At 40.6% G+C, this 22,240-nt stretch overlaps 1 protein-coding gene across 12 annotated transcripts in view; it reads left to right on the top strand.

Annotated features, from left to right (window-relative positions):
- nrxn3b (neurexin 3b) overlaps positions 1-22,240 on the top strand; it is a 322,143-nt gene that overhangs the window by 108,582 nt on the left and 191,321 nt on the right. The window lies entirely within an intron of this gene.

Raw genomic sequence — 22,240 nt, 5'->3', positions numbered from 1 at the left:
TTGACTGATTAACGCATTCAAAGGGGGGAAATCAAAATGTACCCAATGTAGATGTAGGTCTGTTTTGTAGTCATTGGTTTGGAAAATGCATTCAGGTGGAGACAGAAATTTGTTCCCTTTTTTGTTGCTGATACTGCATGTTTACAAAAAAGAAATCATAAAGTAGCTCAGAGTTAGAAAAGACATCAATATTCAATAATGTACTATCATAAATAATTTTTCTGCAAAAGTAAATTTTGCATTGCAGTAATGTGGAGAATGTTGAAATGTGAAAGAGGTGAAATTCCAGTGGGAGCTGGCTCTTTTCATTGAGTTAACCTTGTGCTAGTCCGACTGCTGCGCCTGGCGTAGTGTGGACGTCCGTCATGTTTTATTTGCACAAAAAAAGGGGAAAAGAAAAAGCCAGATGTGTGAAGCCAGCTGTGCCTGGCTAAAAACCACTCAGTCAGTGAACTTCTGTCACCTTAAACCTTCGGGAAGAAAACTTATCACTCGTCTTTGTCCTGCTCTGCTCCTTCCCGCACATCAGTTTCATAATTGTCATATCTCTGCATTCATGCAGACCGTTTGCCATTGTTTGACAACTCAGCAGGTCTGCCTGAGAACAAAGCTTTACACTGTTCAGCAGTGGATTGTTTTGGGGGGTTAAATAGTGAGGCTTGAGGTGTAATGACATGGTGATGTTCCTGATGCTGTTATGACTGAGTGAATGCATCATCTTTATGTGTTATGCTGCTAGAATTTGAGATAATGTTGGACTGCAACACACACAGCAGCTGAAACAGGTATTTTTCATGGCCACTCCATAATGGTTTGTTTCCTGATCCTGGTGAGAACGATGTCACTTCACCAAATTCCAAAACAGTTGAAATGATGCAGTCTGTTTTGGCTGTGGAGCTTTTTTCCTTGAGGGTATCATTTGGATTTTCATGGCTTGGGTTTGGAGACTAAAGTTTTTTGTTGTTTTTGAAAGATAAGCATTAACTGTTGATGACTGTTTGTCCGTTGAGTGCATCAGGCAGTGCTGTTTGTTGCAGGCAGCTACCACATAATAGGATGTCAGGATATCTTGGCCTTTAGTGCTCCAGTTTTTTAATTAGCAGGCAACTAAGAGTACCACTCCAACTTCACACTTGCCAACAGCAAATATCATGAAAAAACAAACAAACAAGCAAATAACTGTACAGCTGCATATACAATGATCTCCGACATACACACAGTGTTGTATAAGCAGCCCACTCACTGCATTAACCTTAACAAGCTAAAGTTATTGTGATAAGTAATGAAAACATCTCAGGTTATGAACATTTTACGCCATACTGTTAATTTAATGTTTGCATCTGAAACTCACACTGCTCTTGTAAATGCAGAATTCATCACCGGCTTTGAGGTGCACTGATGGTGAGCGTTCAGATTCCCGTTTTTTAATTCTGGTCCATACTGTTTGCTTTCTGCCTTTTTGTTGTCTATAGCCTGTCGATATCCATCCTCCTCAAACACAAAATATCTCAATACCCAACTCTTAGTCATACGCTGCATAAAAACATGGATGGATCTGTTTCTGAAAGGCAGTGCATGAAAAGCCTTAAAGCTGCGTCTTCAGACTCCTGCAATACAGCGTGATGATCATTTAGTAAATTATGGTGAACAGATAATTGAGCAGTGTCGTTCTTGGTCATATTCACCCACTTCAGGACTTCACAAACCAGCACGGTTAAAGAGTCCTGTATATCTTTATGTCTTTCCTTTTTCTTTCACTGACCTGCTGCTGGATATTGTACTACACAAAAACAGTTTACTTGCGATTCCTCCAGCCTTCTCTTAAGAACTCAGTCTTTCTTCAGATGTAGAGAAAATTTCAACCCAAAAACTAATTATATCAAATCGGTGTCTTAATGGTAAAAACATGGACAGAGCTGCCTCGACATCCTTCCCACACAGTGTGTTGTCCTTGTGGTCTGGCCTGAACCATGTCAGCCAGAGCTCCTGTTAGTGCAGAGGCACCACAGCTCGATACTGTAGCCCTCTCAGTTTGCGGCTCACTTTCTCATATTGAGTGAGGCTAGCCACCCCGCAGAGGAGTCTCATCTCGGGCTGCTGGTATCAGTGATCTAATTCATTCAGTCGCTAACCAAAGCCCGCGACCACAGGTAAAGGGCCGTAAAGAAGGCTGAGCAATAAATTGAAAGCTTTGATTTGTAGCTGTCAAAGTGAAGACAGATCTCAGTGTTACTCCCTAAAGGTGAATTATTGCATTTAGGTCCTCTGCAGTGCTCACTGTTTGTTTTGAATAGGAACTCCTTTGATTTGAGCTCCTTGTTCTTTTTTAGGTTTCGTGGCTTCATACTCGTGTTTGACCTTTAGCTGCAGGCTAAACATGGGAGGTCACAGTCACATTAAAGCCTCTTCATTACATCAGTGGTAAAAAAAAAAAGAATCATTTCTCAAGGCGTGGATGTTAGCAGACTGTCTACTACTGCATATTCTCACACTGAAGAAAAGAATACATCTGCCTGTTTAGAAAACAGTAGCCCTTGATTTAAGTGATCCTTTGATTTGAAATGTTGGGCTTGAAACGGCATGAGGTATTTTCTTTTTCTCAAAATGAATGCGCGACACTTTAGACTGAATGGGATTATATTAGTCATGCTGGTAGAGGAATTTATTTTCCTTCTCCTCCATGCTTTTAAGCAGACCCTGGAGCTCCCCGGTGACAATATCAAACAACCACTGAGATGTATTTGCACATGGCGCTCGCTATTGATCTCAAGCACGCTACTCAGTACAGCGGAGAAGTGCGCGTGTGTGATGAGACAAAGGGTGAAATGATAAAGATCAGCACTCTCCCAGGGAGTGTAACCAGGCTTATGCATTTACATCACAATGTTTGGCCTTTGCTTGTGACTTTTCCATCTAATGTAAATAAGCTTGTCTTTTGTTTGTTGGAATCAGCCTCAGACTTTTGTTTTGTGATATTTTAGTCAAATAGATTTCAGCTCCTGAAGTCAGAGACTTCTCACACCAGCAAAGTCAGAGTTGGGTAAATCAATAAAGTATGTACACAGGTTTCTCAGATAATGACTGTCGTAATGCACCGGTGGTGGGAAGCACAGTCAGTTTACTCCAGCCAGGCAGCTGAACAGATTCATGTGTATTTGGGTATGTGACGATAAGAAGGGCAACGTTTATTCATCGCCTCCGTGTGGTCTCAACAGAAGAAGCCACTTTCTTCCACTTTTTTCCCTCTGGTTCTGTATTAACATCTGAAATGCGACGGATTGTTTTAGATAAGATCCAGTTTTGAATGCAGCTTGTTGACGTGCTAGAAACACTTTGAGATTAGCTTCAGTCCCATTTGCCACAAGTGTTGAAACGTCTTAACTGCAGCTCTCTTGTTAAAAAAATAAGGTGCACCGACTCACAATCAAAGAAAAGTTACTTTAATCACTACTGACCAACAGTACTGCACAGTGATGGTCAGAAACAACCAGCAAAATGGAGTAGTACAGGAGCAAGTTCAAGACACAAGCAAAGCCAAAAACAGAAGGATTAATCAAATTAGAGAGTAGCACACAAGCAGGGGAAACAGGCCATTTATATATTGAAGCCAATGGGAAATAAGAAACAGGGGCGGAACAGGTCACAGGTGAACGTAATCAGGATAATCAGACTGCCTGTCAAAAATGGGAAACGACCTAACAGACACATCGCTAAACACAAAGACAAGACAACTCGCTCTAAACATGAAGAAGGGAGAGAGGAACGCTGAAAGATGAGGGTGCAAAAACAGAAGGAAGAAGCACAGAGGGAACGAAACATGCCAGAAATAACAAACTCGGTGCAGGAACTGAAGCTAAATTAAGACTAAGAATTGGAAAAAAGAATTAGGGGAGTAAACCATCCAGCACTCCATAAAAACTAGAAACTACAGCTCAGCATGTTAGTTGAAAAAACATGAATTAACCTCCTAAGACCCGAACTCTTCCACTGCATGCATTTTTAATTTCTCTTTGATATTTGGGCTGATTGGGTCCCGATGAATGTAAAAACAAAGAATTACCAGATTTTGTTTTTTACCTAATTTTTGTTTCTAAGAACATTTGAGCCACATATGAGGATATTCGGTAGAACAGTAGCAGTATAATGTCCTCGTAAGTGGATATCAGGCCCTTGTAGAGCAAAATTGAGTATTTTGGTCTAAATAACCCAAAATGTGATGTCCACATATGTAGATGCCAGGTCCTAGGGGGTTAAAAACGAATAATGGAAACTGGATCCAAATATAAGAACGAAGCCTTTAAACAGGAAACCCAAACTGCAGTATATAGCTAACAATGCAAAACTCCACAGAACCCCAGGACCGTGACAGATTTTGTTTTACTGATTAACTAATTCTTTGTGGAAGTATTCTGCAGCACCACGGGTGGAAGTGGAAAACCTCCTCCTTATGTACCACTGATGGTTTTTAGCAGAGGAAAACCCAGGTCCCATGAAAGTAGTTTCAGCCCATTTTTCGCTGATTATATTTTTGGATCTCAAATAATGGAATCATCAGAAATGAAAGTCTCACGATGATTTCATCACAGTTGTATTGAATGGAGCACATCGCTCCGTGTAATTCCTTCTCCTCCACCGGGAGCTAAAAAGCAGGCAATTTTCTTGCTCTGTTTACTAGAACGAAAATGCAACCTGACAGATATTTTAGACTCTTTGAGGAGATCAAAGATCGTACCAGGCGACATTAACAGACAACAGCACTGCTGTCTGCTTGCTGCTTTCTACCTAGTATCAGTGCCGGGTTTAGTATACAGATGATTTCTGCCTTTTATCTGTTTTTTTGTTTCGGTTTTCCTATCATATTTGTTCCCTTTCTTGTTTCTCTCTTGATGTTCTTCCTTCTCTTTTACCTTCCGCATTTCCCATTTTATCACTTCCCTCTCTCTTCACCCCCACATATACTCCCACCTTTTGGCAAATCTGCTTTAACCTCGCCCATGAGACATGACAGCGCCTGTGATCAGAGGCTTGCCGTGGTATGGCACAAACAGATGTAGTGTCAGCATGGTAGCTAGAGTGTGTGTGTGTGTGTGTGTGTGTGTGTGTGTGTGTGTGTGTGTGTGTGTGTGTGTGTGTGAATATGATGAATAAAAAGCTTTAAGTCTCATCATTTACAGTTTCTTGTGACCATATGTTTCTGTGTCTTCACACTGTATATATTTGCATCCATTATTATGATTAACTCCAGTAGGCCTGTGTGAATGCATGTTTGTATATGCCAGCCAAGCAGCGCCAAAGCCGAACAGTATGCAGGTGTAGTAACAGGGCCGTAGCCCTGATAGGCCCCATCATATGGGCTGTGACCAGGAGCTTGCCCCTGCCAGCAACTGTCTTCCTGTGATCTAAATTCAAATGGGGCCGCTTGGCTTGGTGCAGCCTCTATAGACACGCATGGCAAACAGAAAAAAGAGAGTCTTGCTTCGGGCTAGGCAAGCTGACGATCCTGGCTGATCTTAATTTGGCATCAAGGAGCACTGTCCAAACTTTCCTACTGAACTGAGAGAAAGTGTGACTGGTTGTGACAAAATTAGGACAGCGTTCACCGGATGCTCTGGAGGTGTAGCTTCCTCTTATGTAGAAGACAGAAACCACTTTTAACCACAGGGCACGTTCCACAGGTCATGAGTTAACCTGTGTCCAAACAATCACTGCCCAGCTGGGGCTGCAGACTGCAGTCACTCTCAGACAGACTGGTGAAGGTCTGCAAATACTGTTATCTAATTTATAAATGCAGACAGATTGCCAACACATTGCAATCAATCTGATTCACTCTGTGCCAAACACATCGCGTCTGTTAAGCATCTCTTTTGAGGCAACTTGAATCAAGTGGTTGTATTCTGGTTACATTCACATATAAAAATCGTTTTGAACTTTGAACTGCAGCAACTACATCACTGTTTGTGGAGGAAATTGGTGAGGTTCAGGCTGGACTCTAAATGTAAGTAGTTAATGTGAATGCTCTGTGTGTGTAGATTAGCAGACAGCTTGATAAACCAAGAGCGGTTTGAAGGGGCCAAAAGACTGCGTGTCCTCAAAGACACGGTCCCCGTCTTCAGAGTAATCAGTTCAAACGCAATGAGACCTCTAGTTCATTGCAGATAGTCACAATAATTTTGCTTGTGCCACGGTCTCCAGTCACTCTTTTCCCTAGTGTGACTTGTAGCCTTAGGTTTATTTAAATCTTTAGAAAATCAGCCTCAAAAGACTCTCATGTAATCTTTTAACCAGATCCTACACCGCTGATCCTGCTTTAAATACAGGCATAGTAAAATGGTTCACCCTTAGAATAAGAAGAAATTCTTCTTCTTTTTTTAAACTTTGTTAGACTACTTTTATTCATCTGCGGTGCCAGCTTTAATCATTTGCCAAACCATGAAAAAGTTATTTTTGTAACTTAGCTCTTGCTGCGTGGGAAATGTCTAATTGGGTTGAATCGGGCGTGCAGGTTTAGTTTGGTGTAGTGCTTTAAAACTGATGCTGAGAAATGATTTTCTTCTCGCCTGCAGTCAGATCCACAGAAAGCAAAGAGGAAAAAGGAAATCATTACCCTCCTGTAATAATAATGTTTCAAGGTGGGCTTTGTCCTCTTTCCCGTCTTTGGGAGACAGCTCGAGGCTTTATTTCTTTTTGATTGTTACATTCCATTACATGAAAAGGTTACCCAAATGTTATTCCCCATAAGGAAAACTCTAGCACAACAGATTATTCAGGTCGTATTTGAGTCTAACTTGTAAGAGGTGACATTAATTCAAGACTACAGGGAGGTATATTTGATGTCATCCTCTGAGTCTGCCGAGCGAAGGAGAATGCCATCTTAGGCTTTGTTTCAGCAAGCTAGTCAGTCATCCAAACAGTCAGTCGGTAAGTGGAGGTTTTGTGTTTGAGTGTGGGTCTGTTTGTGTGGGTGTGGGAGGGGAGCTTTTAGGGAGCCGGGGCGCTGCTGACAGTTGTGTGTTGCAGAGTGCTGTGCAGCTGATAAAGTAGCCCAGTTAATCAGGTAAATAGGCCTGTAATGAAGTGTGTTTGTCTGATGGTGTGCCAGCCAAGCGCCAAGTGATCCCACCGAGACTCTCCGCTTTCTGTCTTTCTGCTGCATTTACACACACACACACACACACACGCGCCGCACACGAATACACAGCGAACGCCAGTTGGAAGCGCACACATACACTCACACAAACACACATCAATCCACTGGAGACAGATTGGATTGTGTCTAATGCATATTGCATTTTCCCTGACAAGATGCCACCGCCCACGTACAGTAAGTGCTTGTGTTTTCCCAACTGTCAGTACAGAAGAGTAGCGATGGCTCCAGGCCCAAGCTGATGGCTGGAAGTGTGTCCACCGCAGATCAGTCAATACATCACTCAGCACAGCACGAGCTTCCTCTTTCCTAATGTTTTCACCGGAGGCGAAAAACATAATTTGCACGTTGTTTAATTATTTGAATTTAATACTCTTTAACTTGTAGGCACGCTGAAGGAGTTGTCCTCAGTTGGTCCTCATGCTGCCATTTAGGGAAGTTTTTTTTTTTTTTGTCATTACATTACTGCCTAAACTTAATGACAGCAATCACACCGGTTCTCAGAAAGACCGAAGCACCAGAACACACAGGCTGTGCAATTACCTGCTCACTTTCCTCGCTGTTCATTCATAGTGGCAGTGAAATAATGGGTTGCCACACGGCTTTTACAGTTTAATCACAGGTTATAATTGCAGAATGTCAACCGGGTGACATTGATGGTTGCCACCTTTCAGTATGAAATTCTGCAACCTGGCAGTGATGTTACGTTCTTTTACCTTTTAGGTTATGCGCAAAGGCTAAAAATGTTCTGTGTTGTGCTCAAGATTTGCACAGATTCAAGTAGATTTACTTTTCTAAACTATTGCCGCTGCTTCCATAACTTTGAGGTCACACAGCGAATAGCCAATCAAAAACATGTATAAAATAAACACTCATTTCCATCTAAGGAAGGAAAAGGGTGGAGGGGAGGCAGCAGAAAAAAAGTTTTCAATCAGCCAATCAGCATACAGCCCTGTTTGGGGGTTACAAAGTATCAAAATGTTGCAGTAAAAGAAAATTAGCAGACAGCTGCAGTTCTCACTGATGCCCACTAATAATAATCAAACTGATGCAGCAATGCCCCCTTTTTTTTCTCTTGCAACACTATTGACATCATCAAAGTTAATTTTTAATGTCAACTTTTTGGAATGTCAGAATCAGGATGAGAGACGTTGCGTGTTCGGTAAAAAGAGGCCAGTGAGGGTGATGGTGGCAGATCTTCACGCACATTCATCGTGAATAGTTTACTCTAAATCGACGATTGTTTTCTATTGTGTCTTTCACAGTGTTGTCTGTTTCTAAGATGATACAGAGACGTCACGGGAATATACGGTTCCAAACAGGCCGCGATCTCCTGCTGCATCATCTCTGCACTCAGAAAAAAAATCTTTCCCAAAGCCATTTGTATTCAGATGAGCTCGGTTCTCAGCTATGCTAAATGCCGCTTCCACTGGTGTTAGAGTGGCATAATTTAAATGCTTGTCTAAACGCCTTTTCCACCCACAGAGGGAGGGGAAAAAAATCTATCTGAAAGTCTCTTTAATCCTCGAGCCCTATAATAGACCTTGCATAATTGCCAGACTGCCTTTGTGTGAATAATTTCTTGAGGTCAGGTACCAATTACTGCCACATACGATTTTGATTCCATATGTCAAACCTAGCCTATGCACACTGTGTTTATACAGTACAACAAATCCAAGCAGACAGAAAGAGAAATCACTGCACCATTATGGATATGCTATACAGATATGAGGCCTTGTTCTGCCATATTAATCTGCGTCTTCTGCATATTTTTAAAGCTCTGATCTTTTTTTTGACACCTACCAGCATATTTAAATATGTGTTCCCATCAAAGCCTCGGGACGAAATATAAATTTAAAGCGTACCCTTAATTTAACAGTGTTTTTACCCTACAACATGCAGGTACAGTAGTGCCATGTTTTCAAATTTTCCGTAATTAGAAGTGATTGAGTGCTACTTTTATATTTAAAGTGGCAGCAGAGACGTGTTTAAACTCCAAAACGTTTCAAACTAATGGATGGAGAAACAGCTCGCTGTTTCAAACAGAAGTTAACAGCATGTCTGTAACTTTTTATCATAGATGGAAAAAAAACTTCTTATTTTGTATTAATTGAAGGGAAGTACTAGTAAATATTTGAAGTGCCTCCTGAGCGTTTTACAAAAGTGTTTTTACATGCCTGCCATTATAAATGCATTCAGTGCTTTTTAAAGGTTTCTCTATTATTTGTTTTTTTTTTTACCTTTTATCAGTAAAACACATTGAGTTTTGTATGGTTTCTCCTGAAAACCGTCCTCTAAATTTTTCTTTTTTTACTCGACATTTCTTTCTTCTCCAATTTTTCAAGTTGCTGCCATGAACCTAAAGTAAAATGGCCGACATCAAAATAGATATGACATGTGTGGATTTTGACCTGAAGAGTCTGTAAATCTTCAGTCGGATAAAGCACTGGGGAGGGCGGTGCCTTTACTGTTGCAGAACGGGGGGAAATTAGTGAATCTCCAAGGTCACGTTTCTGAATGGATGCTCGCAATAGAAAGCTTCGGCCCAATGCTGGACGATTTGGTTTGAATAAAAGAACATCTCTTCAAGGTCGATAACTGTGCAGCTGTCTGAGTACGCACTAAACAGTGACTCACCTTTTCAGCAGTTTTTTTTAGTTTAGCTGTCGGCATTTGGAGGAAACCATTATCGCATAGTGAGATAGAATGAGATGTACAACTAGGAGCCTTCGAGATACCTTTCCAGTGTAAGAAAGTAGATATCCACCCAAACACAGAAGGATAAGGAAGTCTTTAGAAGTAAGAGGAGGGATTCATGATTAAGGGTTCTGCAATGCCCTCAGTTATGTCACTTGAAGTGAAAATAATTTAAGTTCTCTTCTATCTTTTGAAAGAAGAGATGTTAAAAAAAGGTCCAATCCCATTCTCTTCTGTTCTACTGGTACCTCCTGTCATCTTGTTTGTTCTCGTGCCTTTCCCTGCTGCCCCTACTTCTCATCATAAATGGGTGATGAGCACCTTTGCTAGGACATTTATCTCAGCAGAGAGAGAGAAAATGACACTTGAAGGTCTGCCCTGACTAACTGGCCAGCTCATAGAAGAAGGGTAAAAAAAGGAGGATGGCAGTAAATACATAAACAGATAAAAACGAGAAGAGGATGAGGCTAAAAATACAAAACAGGCGGAATATGTTGGAAACACTGGCAAATTAAGAATGGTGGTAGACTAGTGCTGTGCAAATCTGCAAATTGCGGTAGACGTCCGACACAAAGTATATACAGAGCCGGTATTGCTGATACATATTTAACCTATAAAGGCAGCTTTTTTAGCAGAGAGCACTGTGCCGTCATTTTTCAGATGAGTCATCATTAGTTTGCTAGTTCCGAACACATTTTAACGACCACTAAATCACTGTGATTGTTACTTTCCACAATAATTAGTGAACAAGAGCCGCATAAGTTGAGGCTTGAGTGTGAAATTCATGGCTTTCAGGGTTTTTATCGTTAACTCGGTTTCCTTGGGTCTTTTCCCGTGTGTTATGAATAAATCTTCTTTTTTTTGATACCAGTGCCGATTTTATTCTGTTGAATTTATCCGCGACACCTTAAAGGCCGGTGCGTGAAAATATTGTCAGACATAAACCGGTCTGTGGCACAACTTGGGGACCGCTGCTGTCGGCTACCCAAATAGCTCCTCAAATAAATGTGATAGTCAACACAGAAGGCTCAAACACTTTTTAGTGGCGCATGTTTGAGATCTGTTTTCTCATTTCCAAATAAAGTATTTAACACAACTCAGCGTATTTAACACATAGATAGAAATGCAATATCGATCTCATTGCTTTAGTATCGATACCGTCGATATTGGGGCCCGCCCACCCCTGTCTCATACCTATGATGTGGGAATTACTGTTTCTGTGCAGATGATTACATTTTTTAATGATAGGACATGCTTTTTTCATTTCAAATAGATGACTAGACTTAAAAGACCCAGTCGGAGTGTTTCCTTATTTATTTTTTAATTTTAGTATTTTTTTGCCTGAAAGGGCATCATCTGATGTTTTGTTTCACATAAAGCAGTAAAGGCTCGCTGGTCGTGGATGTGGTAATTGATTCGCATCATTTAGCACACAATGTCTCTGTGGCGCACTGCAGGTGGTACATTTGGAGCAACATTAGCAGCTGCACCTGCAGTTCACTTTGGAGCAGCAATAACGCTATATGTCTCTGTCTATTATTTACCAGCCAGACAATGCTACCTCATATTTTATTTATTCATCATGTCTGTATGCTGTGAGATAAATCACCTGTCTCCTTCTCTTGACACAGGAGATATATATGTGTGTATATATATATATATATAATTTATTTTTATTTATTTATTTTTTTTCCTCTGGCATGTAACTAACAAGGAGATGGCAGGACTGATATCCTCGAATATATGTACGTATATATACTTAGGTGTCAATATACCAAGATGTCAGCAGTCGCCAAAACACCAGAAAGTGTTTGACTAAGTTTAGAATAGACGTGTCGAGGTGACACACAGCTTGAAATTTTTAGTGCATGCTGAGCTTTTGAAAACGCAGAGGCACGTCAACATGCACAGATCTGATCCTTCCTGTGTGTTGTGTCTTTTAAAAAAAATCACTGGCTTTGACAGGATTTCTCAAAAGCCAAAGTCAAAGTGAAGCACTTAAAGCTCCTTTGGTTGGTAAATAAAAAAGAGAGAGATGACCTGACGGGTATGTGAGTGAATGTGCTGTCCTGAATTACACGACTGCAATTTGCCTCTTTTCATTTAGCTTTCTCGTCTAGCTTATGGAATGTTAGCTGCGCGTATACATATCTAAGCCTAACTGTTTGGCAGCCTAGGGAAGCATGCTAAATTAATCCTTTTTTTCATTTGAAGCTGAAACATTTTGTGCTGGGTGCAGAAAAACCCTGGTCCTGCATTTTTTCTTCTTTCTTTTTTCCCCACCAGCGACGACTCTCATTCACTCTCCCCATCTGAGATTTGTTCCATTTGTCTTTTAACACTTATCTTATTTGCTCTTGTTGAATAATTGTTAATTGAGCAGAATAATGGGTTTGGTATCTTCTGCACTATCAAGCAAGTCTTGTTTTGTTTTTTGGTTTTTTACCCAAATTTAGTGGTTCAAACTGCATCAGGTGAGGTATTTTTTTCCCATCGAAAGAAAAAGGCTCCACCCTAAATCATGAGCCTTTTATTTTCTCCTTTTCCGTCTGCGGAAAAGTCGATAGAAGAGATCGACGCCCATGTAGATTGAATTTTAATTCTTGTGGTTGCCAGCTGTTGTAGTTTCCCTGAACACATGCGGAAGAAATGGAATAAAACGTCTTCTCCTTTCTTCTCCTGCTGAGGAGATTTGAGTTGCCTGCCATTAAAGATTGTGCTTCCTGCCTCCGGTGCCAGAGGACAGGCTCGTGGCGAGCTGACAGTCGGCCTCCTGTGCTGGAACACTACGCCAGCGGTGCCAGACTCATCAGCTGATCTGCACAAAATCTTACAGTGCAAGAAAATGGATAGGAATTAGAAAAAGGCTGACGTAGTCGTAGATAGAGGGAGAGGGAAGTACAAACTGTTGACTGAATCACTGAAAATGCCAGAGAGGCAGTGGTAGAGAGCCAGAGATTTGTTTGACAATGTTTACCCGGGAGAAGAACAGATCCTCATGCACTTTAAAACGATCTGTTCGTTTCAGTTTTTCACTGCTTGGAACGTTATGCCGTTGCTCCCTAATCCCCATTTGTAATTAAATGTGTGCTTAGGAAGTGTGCTGGGTTATGTAAACTCAGGCTCTCATTGTGGCACTATGCAGAGCGGGAACGATGGGAGCGCGTCGCATCCATCTTCACCGTACTTTCTGCATCGTGTGACTCGTTTCATTTGCCTTTGCCTCTATATATATTAATTTTTTTCTTTCACTTCAAGACACAGTCACGGGCAACTTCCCCTCTTCCCTTCGTGTGGTTTTCCTGTCCACTCCCCACATATACAGAGATAGAACAAGAGCTAGAGCGAGAGAGGGAGAACACACAGAGGAAATCAAGCCTTCAGTGTTCGGCCATCTGAGAAATTGACAAGTCTCCAAACCTCTCGGCAGCAGGGAGGATGGTTTCCAGAGGGACTTTTTTCTGGATGAAGTAAAAATAAAAAAGGGGGGAAAATAAGATTGTACACTGTACTCCTTTGCTGGAGATAATACTTTATCCTCTTAAAGTCTTCGTAGTATTTGAGAATACATAATTTAGCATTTTCTAACAGTACTTTCGTGCAGCACGATATTCAAGGACCGATTCTCACGTTTAATGATTCTGTTATTCGAACAGAGACTCGATTTGTTTCCTCATGCTGCTGTACTTTCATCTCAGTTTGCTGTTTCTTTTTGCCTTTTTTTTGTTTCGGTAATCTCTTCTCTTTGTTTATGTTCCCAGCCTGCTCATCCCCTAACAAATCAAATGAGAAGCTGGTGTCAGCAGCAGCTGGCTGCCTTTGACTTTGCTGCCCCCAATGGCCTGATCCTGGTCTAGTTCACTGCTTTTGTGTACATGCAGGTGTGCTCACGACACATTTGCTGCTCAGGCTCGAGGACTTTCTTTGTAGCGATGAGGGAAAGAATAGTGCAACGTGTTTTGAATGTTTGTGATGCGACGTTTTTCACAACCAAGAGTGCAGTGGTGGAGAATCACACAAGTGCATGGGGGGATTTCTTCCTCCAGAGTCCAATAAAGGGAGCTGCTGTACATGACAGGATATTTAATAATCCCTGCACTGACCTCATCCTGAGTTTTGCTGCCTGAGGGGTGGAGGGGTGTCATTCTTCAGAGTGTTTGCTGTGGACGTCTTCTCAAATCTGGGTTGAGATTCAGCATTGTTGTGCACGTTTTTAGGGTTTTTCTGCAAAAAAACCAAATCAAAAATGGAAAAGAAATGATAAAAAAAGCCTCTGTTGTGAACCACAGACTGCAGTTATTTGTTAAGTCCTCCATTATTTGACTTGTTTTTTTCATTGTTCCACCATCAATATTTTAACAGTGGATCAAACGGGTGTTTGTAATTCGAGACGGGTCTCTTTCAGGGAAAAATAAAAGAATTCTCTCTGGACCCGGGAGCATTTTGATTTCATTTAAAGCAAATCAGTCTTCAACTGTGAAATACTAATAAAAAAAAGTGAACAGGTAATTAAAAACAGGAACAACCACAAAATGATCAAAGATTAAAATAAATTTGATCATAAAAAGGAAAACTTGTAACATGTGGGTCTTTTTTCCTTTTAATTTTAGAGCACTGAAATTACAACATTTATGAATAAACAGTGCTGGCTTTTACATCAGCCTTGGGCTTCATGATTGATGTTTACATTTATTTTTAAACCTGATTCTGGGAGCACAATCACTTTCTAGTCCTACAGTTACCAACTAGTTAGTAATAAATGTCCAATTTCTAACCAAGAAATAGTCTTTTTCTCAATTAGGAAGTGGTGAAGATCCAAAAATAAATAAAAAAATAAAACTGAATGCTAATGTCAAAAGAGTATTCGGTTAGCATTAGCCACAAATTTGGCTAATACTATTAAAAGCTTTGACTAGCAAACCAATTACATAAATCTGGCTAACAGCAAACCAAACTTTGATAATAGTACAGAAATTATTAAAGAAAAAACTCTTACAATTTTTTCCATTTAAACAAAGGCATTTTTTCCCCTTTATCCGCTACATCGCAACGTTATAACATCACACCAATGATTGGTCAGCTGTAATATTGATCTGGGACCAACATTGTTATGATAATGGAGGAACAACGCCAACACGGGTATATCTGATACAGCGTCTATATGACAGGTACTGCCCCCTGGTGGCCATTAAAAAGAGTGTAGGTTTAAATTCCTCTGTCTTGGCTTTAATGTTCAGGTCTTGAAGCTTCAAGTCTTCTAAGCTGAACTAAAGTGTAACATGTGAATTATTTTTCTTTTTTTTCTTTCATAACGGTATTCCTTTATTTAGTAGAAGGCGGAGTTTTCTTATAAAGTAACACAGTGAAACACAATGCATCTAAATTTTGACATTAAAACAAACACTAATTGTAACTATTGTAAGTAATCAGTGACATTTAGATCAGCACACTTATAAAATCCCTCAGTGATATTTCCAAGGTCATTTGGTCTTTAAGGGAAGCCAAGTATCATGTAGTAAAACATTCAAACAGGAACGACAGGATTGAAGTCACTTTGTTGGATACACTTTGTGACTTAATGTAAGGACACACTAAGAGCTTCATACTTGATCAGCCTAATGAATGCACAGTATTTCAATTATTTAAAGTGCTTTGTTCTTTTCTTTTGCAGAGATTATTCAGCTAGAGCATCCTTTAAAAGTCTAGTCTTGTCTGTTGGGATATTTTTGATGGTTCTGGTTATAGCGGCACTTTATGTGCGTGTGCAAATAGTGAATCACATGGCGAGGATTGCTGTGGATAATGTCCGAAGCCAAGATTCTCTACTTTCAAGTGCAGGCATTTTATGCATACATAGAGTACACAAACACTCGGCTGTGGATGTGCGCAAAACACATTGAGACACACTTAGTGCCCGTAAGATTCTTTATCAGTGTCCTTATCCTTGCTGTCAGGATGACGATATGATTTTTGAACTTTAAAGACTCTTGACAGCACGCTCTACATTGTGTGCCCGTGCACGCACGTGTGTATAAAGCAAGAGAAGGCAAGTTTATTTATATAGCACAATTCAACAACAAGGTGATTCAAAGTGCTTTACAGAGACATTAAAGAACAAAAACAAATAAAAAGCATGATTTAAAATTGATTAAAAAAACAGTAGATAAAAATCAGTAGTTAAAATGTAAGTTTTGAAATTTAAGCTTAAAGTGTGGATTTGGTGCTTTATTCAAATGCAGCTGAGAACAGGTGAGTCTTCAACCTGGATTTAAATAAACTGAGTGTTTCAGCTGATCTGAGGCTTTCTGGGAGTTTGTTCCAGATATAAGGAGCATAAAAGCTGAATGCAGCTTCTCCGTGTCTGGTTCTGACTCTGGGAACTGATAAAAGACCGGATCCAGATGACCTGAGGGATCTGGAAGGTTCATACTGGGTCAGGAGGTCACTGATGTATTTTGGTCCTAAACCATTCAGAGCTTCATAGACCAGCATCAGAACTTTAAAGTCTATCCTCTGACAGACAGGCAGCCAGTGTAAGGACCTCAGAGCTGGACTGATGTGGTCCACTTTTTTGGTCTTAGTGAGGACTCGAGCAGCAGAGTTCTGAATGAGCTGTAGTTGTCTGACTGATTTTTTAGGTAGACCTGTAAAGATGCTGTTACAGTAATCAAGCCTACTAAAAATGAATGCATGGACTAGTTTTTCCAGGTCCTGTTGAGACATCAGATCTTTTATCCTTGAAATATTCTTGAGGTGATAGTAAGCTGACTTTGTTATTGTCTTAATGTGTTTTTCTAAGTTTAGGTCTGCATCCATCACTACACCCAAATTTCTCGCCTGGTTTGTGGTTTTTAGATGTATAGATTGAAGTTCTCTGGTGACCTGTAATCGTTTTTCTTTGGCACCAAAGACTATTACCTCAGTTTTGTTTTTGTTTAGCTGGAGAAAATTGTGGCACAACCAGTCATTTTGTTGTTCTTTATAATCAGTGCCAGTGGGAGCATGTAAATGTTAAACAGAGGTGGTCCCAAGATGGAACCTTGGGGAACTCCACATGTGATACTTGTCTGCTCAGATGTGAAGTTACCTATTGATACAAAGTATTTCCTGTTTTCTAAGTATGTTTTGAACCAGTTTAGTACAGTTCCTGAGAGACCTGCCCAGTTCTCCAGTCGTTTGAGTAATATGTTGTGGTCAACTGTATCAAATGCTGCACTGAGATCCAGTAAAACTAAGACTGACATTTTTCCACTGTCTGTATTCAGACATATGTAATTAAACACTTTGGTCAGAGCGGTTTCAGTGCTGTGATTCTGTCTAAAACCTGACTGGAAGGCATCATAGCAGTTATTCTGTTTTAAGAAGTAATTGAGCTGTTGAGAAACTGCTTTTTCAATGATCTTACTTAAAAATGGGAGATTTGAGATCGGCCTGTAGTTGTTCATTTGTGTCTTGTCAAGATTGTCCTTTTTCAGTATAGGTTTAATTACAGCAGTGTAGGAGAAGAGTTGACAGGCATTCACATGAAACACCACAATGACAGTCAAGGCCCTTGTTGGATTGTTTATCAAGCAAAGACTTGTCACTCCGTTAGGGGGAAAAAAAAAGATTAGATAACGCAACAAAGCCGAGGCAAGTAAATAATAGAAATGGTGGGAGAGGCAAAACGGAGAGGAAGAAAACAGATTGAGAAGGACTGATGTGTGTATGTGTTTGTGTGCGCGCGAGTGTGCCGAAGAGATTTGCCTGGCTTACTTCCCGCTCCATACCGTGAATATTTGTGGAGTTTTTCACTTAATAGCTTTCCTCCTCCTCCGTCTTCTGCTTCGGTTGGACTGCTAATTATGTAAAGTGCGGGGCTCATTGGAAAGCACACACATACACGTTGCACACACAAACACACACAGAGTGACAAGCAGCGGCTTAATTACCATCTGAAATGACATCCTCATTGCCGCTGATATCTCTCTTAAGAAATACAAAATTACAGAGAAGAGCGCGCTGTAGCTCCAACTGTGCCTCTCTATTGTGCGTGCCGTTGATGCTGTATAGTCACGCATGTTTGCAACACTCACCATGTGGCTGTATTGAGTGCAGTCACCTGCAGTATCTCACTGATGCGCATTATTAGCTTTGCACTTGGCGTGAATGACAGTGATTATAGAAGAAGTCGACTGAATATTTTCGGTTTTTACCCTCTAAAGTGGCGTTTGGTTCAGCTTCTTCTTCGCTTCTTCCTAACTCTGTTCTTGCAAAGGGAACTACTTGAGCTTTGCAGAATCCCACAGTGTTCTCATAACTTACTGTTATACATTAGTTAGACAAATAAACAGCTGCAAAGACTGAGGATTGGATTGAAAAGGAAGTTTTGATGTCGTACAGCCTGACACCAGGTTTTGTAGGTTTAGCGCTCGTTCCTGTTGGAATGATAAACCTGCACACATGGAAGAGGCGGAGCTGGGTGAGATCTAAAAAATCTGTGAGAGATTTGATGTGCTGAGAAGTGGAAGCAGTCTGGTGAACCTCTCGGGAGAAAACAAAGGCTTAAAAGTAAAAATGTCAGTCGTTATCTGCCTGTGAGCATCCAGTGGTTTGTGCGTGCACACCATTAACACAGAACTACACATGAAACAGGTTGGCCCAGCTGTGTCTAACCTCATGTTGTTCTCTCCATTTCAAAGCTTTGGAAAATAAAATAGACGATGAAACACAGTTATATTTAATCTCATTATTTATCTAAACCTGGACACATTAACCCCTTTGGTGCTGATGGAACATGCTGACGTCCCATCACCTGAAAGGGAAAAAAAATCTTTAACATTGCACCTTGTTAAAAATATCATCCCACGCCAATAAGTTCAGTTTGACAAAGGCAGGGTGACTGTTCCACAGCACAGAAGTGTGCCACTTGGGGCTTTTGTTTTATGAACAGGAAGATGTGTTCAGCACTGCAGAGCTGGAGGCAGGACACCAGTATGAACCTAGAAAGGAGGACGCTGAAAAGTGGAATAAAAATTCAGTGACCAAAACATGTACGGCTGCAAGGCTGGTCTTAAAAAATACATTTTGCTCCTTCCACTACTGCTGTAGTTAAAAGTTATAGTCCACCAGTATGTTCATGCATTGAGGCTGAAAGGCAGCAGCAAAGAACAGAGTGCGCATCACACAGATTAAGTCCGATACAACATGAAAAGGAAGTACAGGGGTGAACATGGGTTGCAAAGTGGCTTGCAGATATGCAGCAGCTTTGAGGAGCTAAAGGATATGAGCTGAGCTATTGGCTGATGTTGAGATTACAATGAATAAGTGAACATTTTTGGTCAGTGCCTCTTGCTGCTGTTATGTGTTACGGTATAGGTCAGTTGGACCACCATTATTACTTGAAAGTGCTGAATGACTGAGAGGCAGGAATTTTCTCCTGTCAGTCACATGCTGTCAGTTATCTTGGGAGTTTGCACTTTATTCTATTTGTGTCTTTTCCTCTTTCTCTTTCTTTCCCCTTTTCCCCTCTTGGACCTATCCTCAGTAGTTCCAATCTAAGCAGGTGGACATCTTTAAAATGAGCCCAGCCTTTCTTTGGGTAAGGCTTTTCTGCCTCTCAGTGCAGCTAAAGACCTTGGGACAGTGGGAATAAAACACAGCAAACAGTCAACTAAAAGCTGGACTTTGAAACATAATTTCAAAGTCAGTGGAAACAATTTAACACAATCCCGAGCCAGATAAGATTGATTCATGTTAGAGTAGATAACACAAAAAGGGTTCTGTTGTCTAGTCCAAAATATTCATAGGTTTAGGGTTTACAGAATTTTGTATTGCATTTACATACATACATGATTGACAGGTGGAGAAAGATATGGACAGTGAATAATTAGAACTGCTGGAACAGATGAACAAAAGGCAAAGCAAATAAAATGTGGTGATTTAAAGGCTCTTTCAGTCATGCTAATATTGTGGCACAAGGAAGGGATAGTAACGGTGGGTCTGCCAATTGCTCACTTAAAACCTCAGATAACCATGAAATTTTGTAGTGACGTTCATGATTCCCTGCATTAGTGTTTTTATACACGCAAGCAATAGGGCCCACAATGTGCATGACAGAAATATGCAGCTGACAAAACCAGAATGCAATGCAATAGAAAACAAAATAAAAGAAGACGTGAAATAAAAGAATGTGAAAAATTAACGGAACGCTTTCATTTCAAGCAGTGCAAAAATTAAAAATTCATAATGCATCAAAGCAGAACTGGTGCCAGCAGCATTAGCCAAACACTTACATAAACGGATACGTCTGTAGTTGACTTTTGGAGGAATCCACACAGCGAACACAGTCAAAGCATTTCTGTGAGGGACTGAGTATAGTTTTTCCATTTTTGACATAAGAGTGGGAGCTGAGGAGGGATGTTGAAGGAATGTGGCCTGACTGGAAAGACTTCTGTGTGAAGGTGACAGTTTTAAACTGACTCCTGAAAACAGCAGGCTGGCAAAGGGGCAGCATTGTGAATTGCCAGCAAGCGATCCATGCCAGATGTACTAAGCTAGTCATTATGCTAGTCAGTATAGATCAACATGAATGCATGTGTGCACATATCTCTGCCTCTTCTGTTGAAACTGTATTGCTCTGTTCTTACAGTCGAAAAATAGAGTGGAAAGATTGTGCAAGACCAAATTAAAGCTATTGAAGTTTCTCAGGTGGCATCATGGTCGCTTTGCTCGACAGCTGTCAACCATATTGAAGGCAATAGAACAGCCAGTCAATTGGGAAAATGTGCATCCCCTGACTGGTTGGCTATGGTTCCTGGAAGTGGCTGGCTGTCACTGGCTGTCACTGGCTGAAGGAGGTGCTGCATCAAAAATGTATTGGCATTTGCCACAGTTGCTTCTACTTTTTTATGCTCGCTACTTGGGCGATATGGCCTAAAATTTATATTGCGATATAATTTGAAGCATGTGTGGTAACGATATATATCGTCATTTATTCTTTTCTTCTGTATAACGTATTTTCCACACTATAAGGCACACTTAAAATCCTTTAATTTTCTCAAAAATCGAGAGTGTGCCTTATGTATGAATTCTGGTTGTGCTTACTGACCTCTAACCGATTTGGGCGTGCAGAAATCTGTTAAAAAATGTTTTAGTACAACTTTGGTAAGCAGCACTGCTGATTGTCAGAGCATTACGGCTGCCGTAGTGAGGAGCTTCGCGGAGTAATCTGGGTCCAAAACTGCGTCCATTTCAGGTCCCAAAGTCAAACGAACACTGAGAGTTAAAAACGGTCTAAATTCTTTCATCTTTAATTAAATCATCAGCGTTGCTGCTTTACCAGGTGTAACAATTAAGTTTTACATCCATGAAAACAGAAGTTATTAAATTTAACGGAGTTAGAAGTTAGCAGGAAGTTAGCTCGCTAGTTTCCACCTAAACACAAGACCTAACTATGACATACCATGTTCTGGCTGAGAGATTTCTGAAACTAACAACAAGACCTGAATCTATGACATACCATGTTCTGCCTGAGAGCAGCTGAGAAATTCAACATTCTGAAGGGGGCAGTTTTTGGCTTTCCCCATATTTCAAAAGTGCTTCATGTCTTTGCTATGACTGTCTGCATAATTTGCAAATGATAATGGTTTTTCAGCGGCTATCGCTGGGATACTTTCGACCAAAACAGGCCCAGCTTGATGACATCATCAACATGCGCTATCGCGATAGAGTCAAAATCTCTATCGTTGGCCAAATTTATTGTTTCTATCGTATATCGTTTATATCGCCTACTGGCTACTACCTTAGAAGTAGTACAACTTGAAAAAGTGTGACGCAATCTGGAAATAGAGAAGGTTTACTTTCTAGTAAAAGCTCAGCCTCAATTGCTGCAGTCAGCGTCTTTAAAAAAAAAGGTAATCTGTCTTTATTTCTTATTTTTTATTCATTTTTCACTCCTTACAGCTCAGAGACTAGCTGGCAAGCTAGCAGCAATAGCTAGCTAGCAAACAGAGCAATCAGGAGGTTTTTGCCAGCCAGTGAGGAAATACACATTTTTTCTCAAGCAAATATTGGTTGCCAAGAGTTCGCAGACTGACATCTATGCCTGTGTGACTGGGGACCTTATTCATTTGATGCTGCACTATCACCATGATTGTCACATGTAAATAATGGCGCATGGTCACATGTCTACGAAACGTCAATTACGGCTGTAATGTCAAAATGTTATTTAGGCCTATCTCCATGTGGTTGGGAAGAACACACATCAGCATAACTGTGCAGTTTTCTTCACTGTTGTCTGTTGTGTATTTCTGCCACTTATTGGTTCCAGCGGGGCAGAATCCAACAGAACTCTATTTCAGACCTTGCAATTAAAGAGAAAGAGAAAAAGAAAAGAAAGTTGTTCACTAAGTAACATGT

Source organism: Astatotilapia calliptera, chromosome 15 (genome assembly GCF_900246225.1).
Source record: "Astatotilapia calliptera chromosome 15, fAstCal1.2, whole genome shotgun sequence".
In the NCBI taxonomy this organism is placed as follows: Eukaryota; Metazoa; Chordata; class Actinopteri; order Cichliformes; family Cichlidae; genus Astatotilapia; species Astatotilapia calliptera.
This window is presented reverse-complemented; position numbering and strand designations above follow the sequence as displayed.